Here is a 7,506-nt window from a genome sequence, read left to right on the forward strand (position 1 = left end):
TAGTCAATATTTAATTTTGGAATGTCTTTAACTATATTAGTGGCAATTTGGGAAAAATAATCATTGAACTGGTTTGGCGTGATCTTGTGATCTTCTAATGAAGACCCTGATTTTCCTCGATATTTGTTTATCATGTTCCACATGGTTTTCTGTGGATTTTTTGAATTTAATATTATTTGGTCATTTGACCTCACTTTGGCTTTCTTAATTTCATTTTTATATTGATTTCTGAATTGTTTAAGTATATGATGGTTATTATCATTTTTATGTTGCCTATAAAATTCTTCTAAAAATTTTAGATGTTCCCGCATTGCCTGTAGGTCATTTGTAAACCATGTGATTTTTTCAGATTGGTCTGATCTCTATATTTTTTTTGTGAAAAAGATTCTAAAAAAAAAACTTTCAAAAATATTCATAAAGTGACAGAATTTTAATTCAACATCAGTGTTTATCTTCATAGATAAAATCCCAGTTTACTTCCGATACTTTGTTGAAAAATATGTTCTTACCTTTTTCAGTTATAGGCCTAATAAGCATAGTTGTCTCAGTAAAACCTGTAACCTTTTTTTGAATCTCAAATTTGACAATCTGGCCTTTGTGATCTGAAAAACCAGTCTCAAAAACCTCAGCAGAGTACAGGGGCAATCCAGGATCCATGAAAATGTTATCAAGACACTTATTACCCCTTGTCGATTCATTTATAGTCTTGACTAGGTGAAAACTTTCAAGAACGCCTTGAAGTTTACGGGCACTTGCATTGTCAACAAGAAAGTCCACATTGAAGTCCCCAGCAACAAGGACTTGTTTATTTGGGCTTAATGTGCCTAGAACTCCTTCAAGAGAGTCCAAAAAGATGTCAAACGGGCCAGAGGGGCTATGGTATACTGCTAAAACTAACAAGTTAAAATCTTTTAGACATATACAACAATATTCTATACAAAAATCAATTATAAAAGTGTCATTATTAACAACATTAAAACATATACTTAGTATTTTTGACGAAGATCGCAGAACCTCCTCCTCTATTTTGTGACCTTGCCGTGTAGTTGGCCAATCTGTAGCCCTCAATATGGACTGTTTGGATTTCCTCGTCTGCCAGCCAGTGTTCTGTAAGGCATAGAATGTCAACATTCTTGTCCTTGATGCATGTCTCCAAGAGACCAATCTTGTTTCTCAGTGACTGCATATTGAGATGAAAAACTAAGAGGTATTGGAGATTCACTTGAGTTTATATCTTCTTCATCTTTTGTCCCTGGTGGCTCTGGATATTCATAAAATGGTTGACTGAGATCCCAATTGGCCAAAGGGACGTATCAACAATTTCATTTGCCTGATCTGTGGGAACTCCTAGCTTGAAGGAACTTCTTTGATCATCCTTTTTAGTGTACATTTTCTGGCAAATAAACCCTGCTTTCATTCCATTCTCCATTAAATGAGCCTTAACGGCTGCCGAGTCCACTGAGGGGTGGAAGCCGGTTACAAAGAACCAAGTTTTGGGGGATGGTGATTCAGCTACCTTGAGTGTTGTGACACTTGCAGCTGTGCCTCTGATTGGTGCCGGTCTACGATTTTTAGGGGCTGCTCTCTTTCTGTTTTGGACAATGGTCCAACCTTCAGTAGTTTCACTCTCATTGGTATTTGTTAACTGATGTTTTTGAAGTTGAGATATTTTGGACTCAGAATTATTGATTTCCGAATCCGAAATCTGTTTTGTTTTTGTTTTATTTGTCATGTCGTTGACGTTGACATTATTGACTTTGACTTTTGGCGAATCCATTGCTACCAACTGTTGTTCGTTGCGTTCGATTTTCGTTTCCATCTCTCCGTTTGATCCGGTTTCAATGCGCCGGCGCCTGAGACGTCATCGTCAGCGTGAGAGGATATGATGAAGGCAGGCGAAAGGTGCGGGGAAGAGGACGAAGAATGTTTACCTTTCTTTGAGCGTGAAGTCTCTGGTTTTTTTATGGCATTCTCATACTTTTCCTTCCACAGATTGGCATTTTCCTGTAGAATCTTGTTTTTGTCAGTTAATTCATCCACTAACCTTCTCAAATCTTTTATGTTCTCTGGTGTTACATTTTGGCTATCTTTGTCTTCTTTAACCTCGGTCTTCTGAGCTTCCGCATCACAACAGTAAATACGACTTTTGTCGACGAAAACTACTTTTCCGGCCCAATCTCTGTTCACACAGGAATTGTGGAAAAGGCTACCGCACTTAACACAAATTACCACAGTAGAACTTTTCGTTTTGCGCATTTAAATGCCGTTTTATCGGGAGCGTCGTCTTTCGCATGTTTCACAGCTGACGCCATCTTTTGACTAAATATAAATATATAAATATACTAAATATAAATATCTTTGTAATATAAAAAGTTGGTCAGAATAATTAAAAAATAGGCATGAATATGCAATTATATCCTTCTAATTGAAATATTGTGAACTATAAAGGTACTTTACCCTTGGGTGAAATTCATATTTTTTTACCCTCATATAAAATTGATAAAATGTAGTTATGGTTACATCCTAGTTTCTAGACTAAGCAAAACTTTTATAAATAACTTTTTTTCGTTAAGTTAATAATACCTGAGTTATCATAAATAAAATATGAGTATCCGTAATTTGAGAAAAATTTTCAATTTTTTTTTCAATTAGAATAATGAAGTTGCATATTATAACATAATTTTTAATTACAACGAACTTTTCATAACAATTTTCAATATTGTCAAATATAAAGTCACTCTTGAAAAAAATTCATATTATTTGACATCCCTCATATACTATTGACAAAATTTGATATCTGATGATAGCATCCTGGATTTTAGACCACGCAGAACTTTTTATGAAAAATACTTTTTTTTGTAAAACCAATAATAAAAAAGTTTTCCAGCTAACAGGGACATACTGTATATAATCGTGAACTTATTCTATTTCATCTTGTCCGATCCTCACTGCGTATGCTGTAATTCATATTAAGGCCTATCTTTCCCACTTCTATGTCCAGTTTTTTCATCATTTCAAACAAATCTTCTTTTTTATCGGTTATCAATAAGATGTCATCAGTTAGCATCAATTAGCTTTAGATGGTTCAAGCGTTGTCCACAACTTCCTATTACACTGTGAGGGCTAAGGATTGCAGCACCAAAAATTTCACTTACATAATTTCAAAATATTGCATATTTTGTCCATAGTGTAGATACTGGAGTTCAGAGGTTGACACAAATGAGTTTCTTAGACTGAAGGAGAATAATTTTTGTATAGTAAAGTCATATTTGAAAAAAATGAAGTTACAAGTATTGCTAAGTACAATGACGAAATAGACTCATGTCTAATGCCAATATACCCACACATATCATCCTCATTAGCTGGCCAACACTTGTTTTTCCAGTGATAATTTTCCAATTTGTATTCCAATGATTTCCAATCTTGTTCCATACATCTAAGTTTGGGTCTTATAACAAAAAAAAAAAAGAAAAATAATTAAAGAGCTAAAAATGATATTATAACAGGTGGACCGTTACAGTCTTCCATTTGACTTTTTTCCTAATGACATCTGTCTTATGATTTTCTTTGCTGTTTCCCGTCTGTTAAACATGGCTCATAAAAAAAATTGAATCTTTATACATGTTATGAATGTTAGGTTTTTTATATGCTGTCTATAATTCAAAATTATATCAACACCATGTTATTTTCATTCACATACTTATCAGAGTTTTTTATATTTGTTATTAGGTTTTCGGAACCAACCAACTGGAAAAAGATAACAAGGCAGACCAATGACATCCTGGAAAAGAAATATTACCAGAGAGCTAGAAGGACAAAGGGTTAACATGGAAAGAGGTGAAAGCCCTTGCCAGAAACAGAGATGAATGCAGGGGACTGTAGACTATGTAAGTATTAGGTTTTTGAGTTGAACACATTAACTGCCACATTAAAATTTTTTGTTTTTGCCTTCAGGCTCCAAGTTCAGAATCTCAATGTTAATTATAACTCACAGAATGTCTGGTCCTAAAAGGGTTTGAGTTAAATACAACTCACTTGGTGCTGAATGTGTTAATATTAGTTCTTGAATTAAATTTTTGATCACAATCTGGATCCTTATTTTAATCTAGTTCTATAGCTATTTTCTTGTGTCATCTTAATGCGATTTACTAGTTTTGTTGGGAATAAGCCACAATTTTCGACGTTTCAGTTTCCACTTTGGAAATCCTTTTCAAAACAGAAAACACTAATAGGATAAACAATTTTTTTTTATTTGGTGAAACATTCTTATAATTTATTTTATCTGATTCATTCATATTGACAATTGGACAGCGTTATGCATAACTCGACCAAGCGCCAAAACATAGTTTTGAGATAAATGGCTTCAAAGTTTTTCGGTTCTTGGTTGCTTAATGGTCGCTTAATGGTAAGTGGATTAATATCGCTTGGTTTAAATTTGTTTTTCTTAGTAACCGTTAACGTGACAATAACAGGGATTTTTTCCAAGATAGTTTTAGCTATGTGTCACCAGAATCCGCTGTTATCTCGATATTAAAGAAATGGCGCTTGGTCGAGTTATGCATAATGCCGTACAATTCATATATTCACATTAAACAGTGATGAGCACGCTAATAACTGGCAAAATAAAACAAAATATGAATTTCACAACATAAGTTGTGAAATAAAATGATAAAACTAGTAGAGGTGTAAAATGATCGATAGGAGCATAAAGGGCCTAGCCGGGTAATATGATGAAAAGTGCCCCCAACTCGATTCGAATTCCATATAGGTCACCGTTTAGCATATATAGTGAAACTAACTTTCTGAAATTTTTAGCCCCCTAGGTGGTCATGTGACCCACCTAGAGCCTAATTAGGGTTTTTATGTTTTTATTTTTTATCTCAGCCGCATCGAGAACTAGCGAAAAACTTTAAATAAAAAAGTTGTAAGCTTTAAAAAGTTCTGTCCGAAAAATTTTTTTTTTTAATTTTTGGCGGGAAATTTAAATTTTAGAACAATTTTAAAATTTTAAATGAGTATAAAAAAATAACTAAGACATTCGTTTTCACGAAAAAAATATATAACGTGTATTTTTGCGTAATATTTCAGCCTGAATTTTTTCAAATTTTTAAAATTGGTGAAACGCACCTTTAAAAATAAAAAACCGCATTTTTTCGGTTTTTTTTTCGTTTTTTGATACAATTTTATACATATTTTTCAAAAAAGGTAATATCGTCACTAGAATAGGCAAAAAACTGAAAATAATTGGGGTTTGCTTAATAAAGATTTTTTGTAATGCCATCCATTTTCAGGATACAGGGCGTTAAAGAAAACAAAATTTTACACATTTTTTACGATTTTGCCGAAACTACTGGCAACATTGTAATATTTGGCGAGTTTTAAGAGGTAGTTGTGCATTTTTTGACATACAATTAAAAATATGGGTAATGGTCTGAACTTTTTAAAGAAAAAAGATAGTACGCCACTGACATATTTCAAATTAACAATCCTTTTTGAATTCCTCGTTCAATTTGTGACAAAAAATCTTTCTTCCTATTTTTTCATACGACGTGCCATTTTTATTCATAAAATAAAACATCTTAACCCTTACAAAGTATTCGAATTTCTATTAGTAGCTCGTAATACATCCATTATAAAAACTAATTCGAATACTTTGGAAGCGTTAAGATATTTTATTTTTTGCAGCAAAACGGGCCTCGTATGAAAAAATGAGAAGTAAGTTTTTTTATCGCAAATTGAATGAGGAATTCAAAAATGATTGTTAATTTGAAATATGTCAGTGGCATACTATCTTTTTTTCTTTGAAAATTTCAGACGATTACCCCTAAGCGCGCCAATGATGAATATCAAATCCTTAATTGTATGTTAAAACATGCACAATAATTACCTCTTAAAACCCGCCAAGTTTTATTACAATGTTGCCAGTAGTTTCGGCAAAATCGTAAAAAATGTGTAAAATTTTGTTTTCTTCAAGCCCTGTATCTTGAAAATGGATGGCGTCACAAAAAATTTTTATTAAGCAAACACCAATTATTTTTCAGTTTTTTACCTATTCCAGTGACGGCGTTACCTTTTTTGAAAAACATGTATAAAATTGTATCAAAAAACGAAAAAAAAAACGAAAAAATGCGGTTTTTTATTTTTAAAGGTATGTTTCACCAATTTTAAAAATTTGAAAAAATTCAGGGTGAAACATTATGCAAAAATACCCGTTATATATTTTTTTCGTAAAAACGAATGTCTTAGTTATTTTTTTATACTCACTTAAAATTTTAAAATCGTTCTAAAATTTAAATTTCCCGCCAAAAATTAAAAAAAAAATTTTTTTCATATAGAACTTTTTAAATCTTACAAATTTTTTATTTAAAGTTTTTCGCTAGTTCTCGATGCGGCTGAGATAAAAAATAAAAACATAAAAAGCCTAATTAGGCTTTAGGTGGGTCAAATGACCACCTAGGGGGCTAAAAATTTCAGAAAGTTAGTTTCACTATATATGCTAAACAGTGACCTATATGGAATTCGAATCGAGTTGGGGGCACTTTTCATCATCTTACCCAGTTACGCTCTTTACATTACATTACATATTTTGCCACCTTTAGACGTTTGTGACAGAATTTTTTTTTAATATTCTCCTGTCACAGTGACTGTTGTCATACCTCTCCGATACATCCAAAGGTGGTAGGTCTGGATCCCGCGTATGAAAAAAAAGTTGATTAATAGCAAGCTGAAAATTTGTTATTAGCTTAAGGGTGTCTAGTCGGACAAACATTAATATATGGGAACACTGGAACAGGGGAAGTTTTAACTGTCGAACAGGTTAAAAATTTGGAACGTTCAGACCACGAAAACGGCACATGTATTTTGTCCGACAGAACAGACTTAAACTCTCCGAACAGAGATTAAACTCTCATGCAAAAATCAGACTGCTATTTATCACCAAATTGGCGTTTTAATGAGTGGAACATGTAGAATATGTCAAATGACAGGAATTATGACAGGTGATAAATAGCAGTCTGATTTTTGCATGAGAGTTTAATCTCTGTTCGGAGAGTTTATGTCTGTTCTGTCGGACAAAATAAATGTGCCATTTTCGTGTTATGACTGTTCCAAATTTTTAACCTGTTCCACAATTAAAACTGCCCCTGTTACAGTGTTTCCGTATATCAAAGTTTATCCGACTAGACACCCTTAAGCTATTAACAAATTTTCAGCTTGCTATTAATCAACTTTTTTTTCATACGCGGGATCCAGACCTATGGGATACTATGTAATGTAATATAAATTTATAGGTCTATATCGATAATTTTACACCTACTAGTTTCATCTCTTTTTATTTATTTCACAACATATGTTTTCCATCTTTTGCGTTATTTTGCCTGTTATTAGCACGCTTATCACTTTATTATACATTTTGAACTAGCTTACTTTAAAATTATGTTTTCAATATGTTTGGAGTTGCCTTCCTGGGATGATTTTATTGGAAGATAGTTCATTCGATTATATGAA

The sequence above is a fragment of the Diabrotica virgifera genome, chromosome 9 (assembly GCF_917563875.1).
Source record: "Diabrotica virgifera virgifera chromosome 9, PGI_DIABVI_V3a".
Taxonomy (NCBI): domain Eukaryota; kingdom Metazoa; phylum Arthropoda; class Insecta; order Coleoptera; family Chrysomelidae; genus Diabrotica; species Diabrotica virgifera.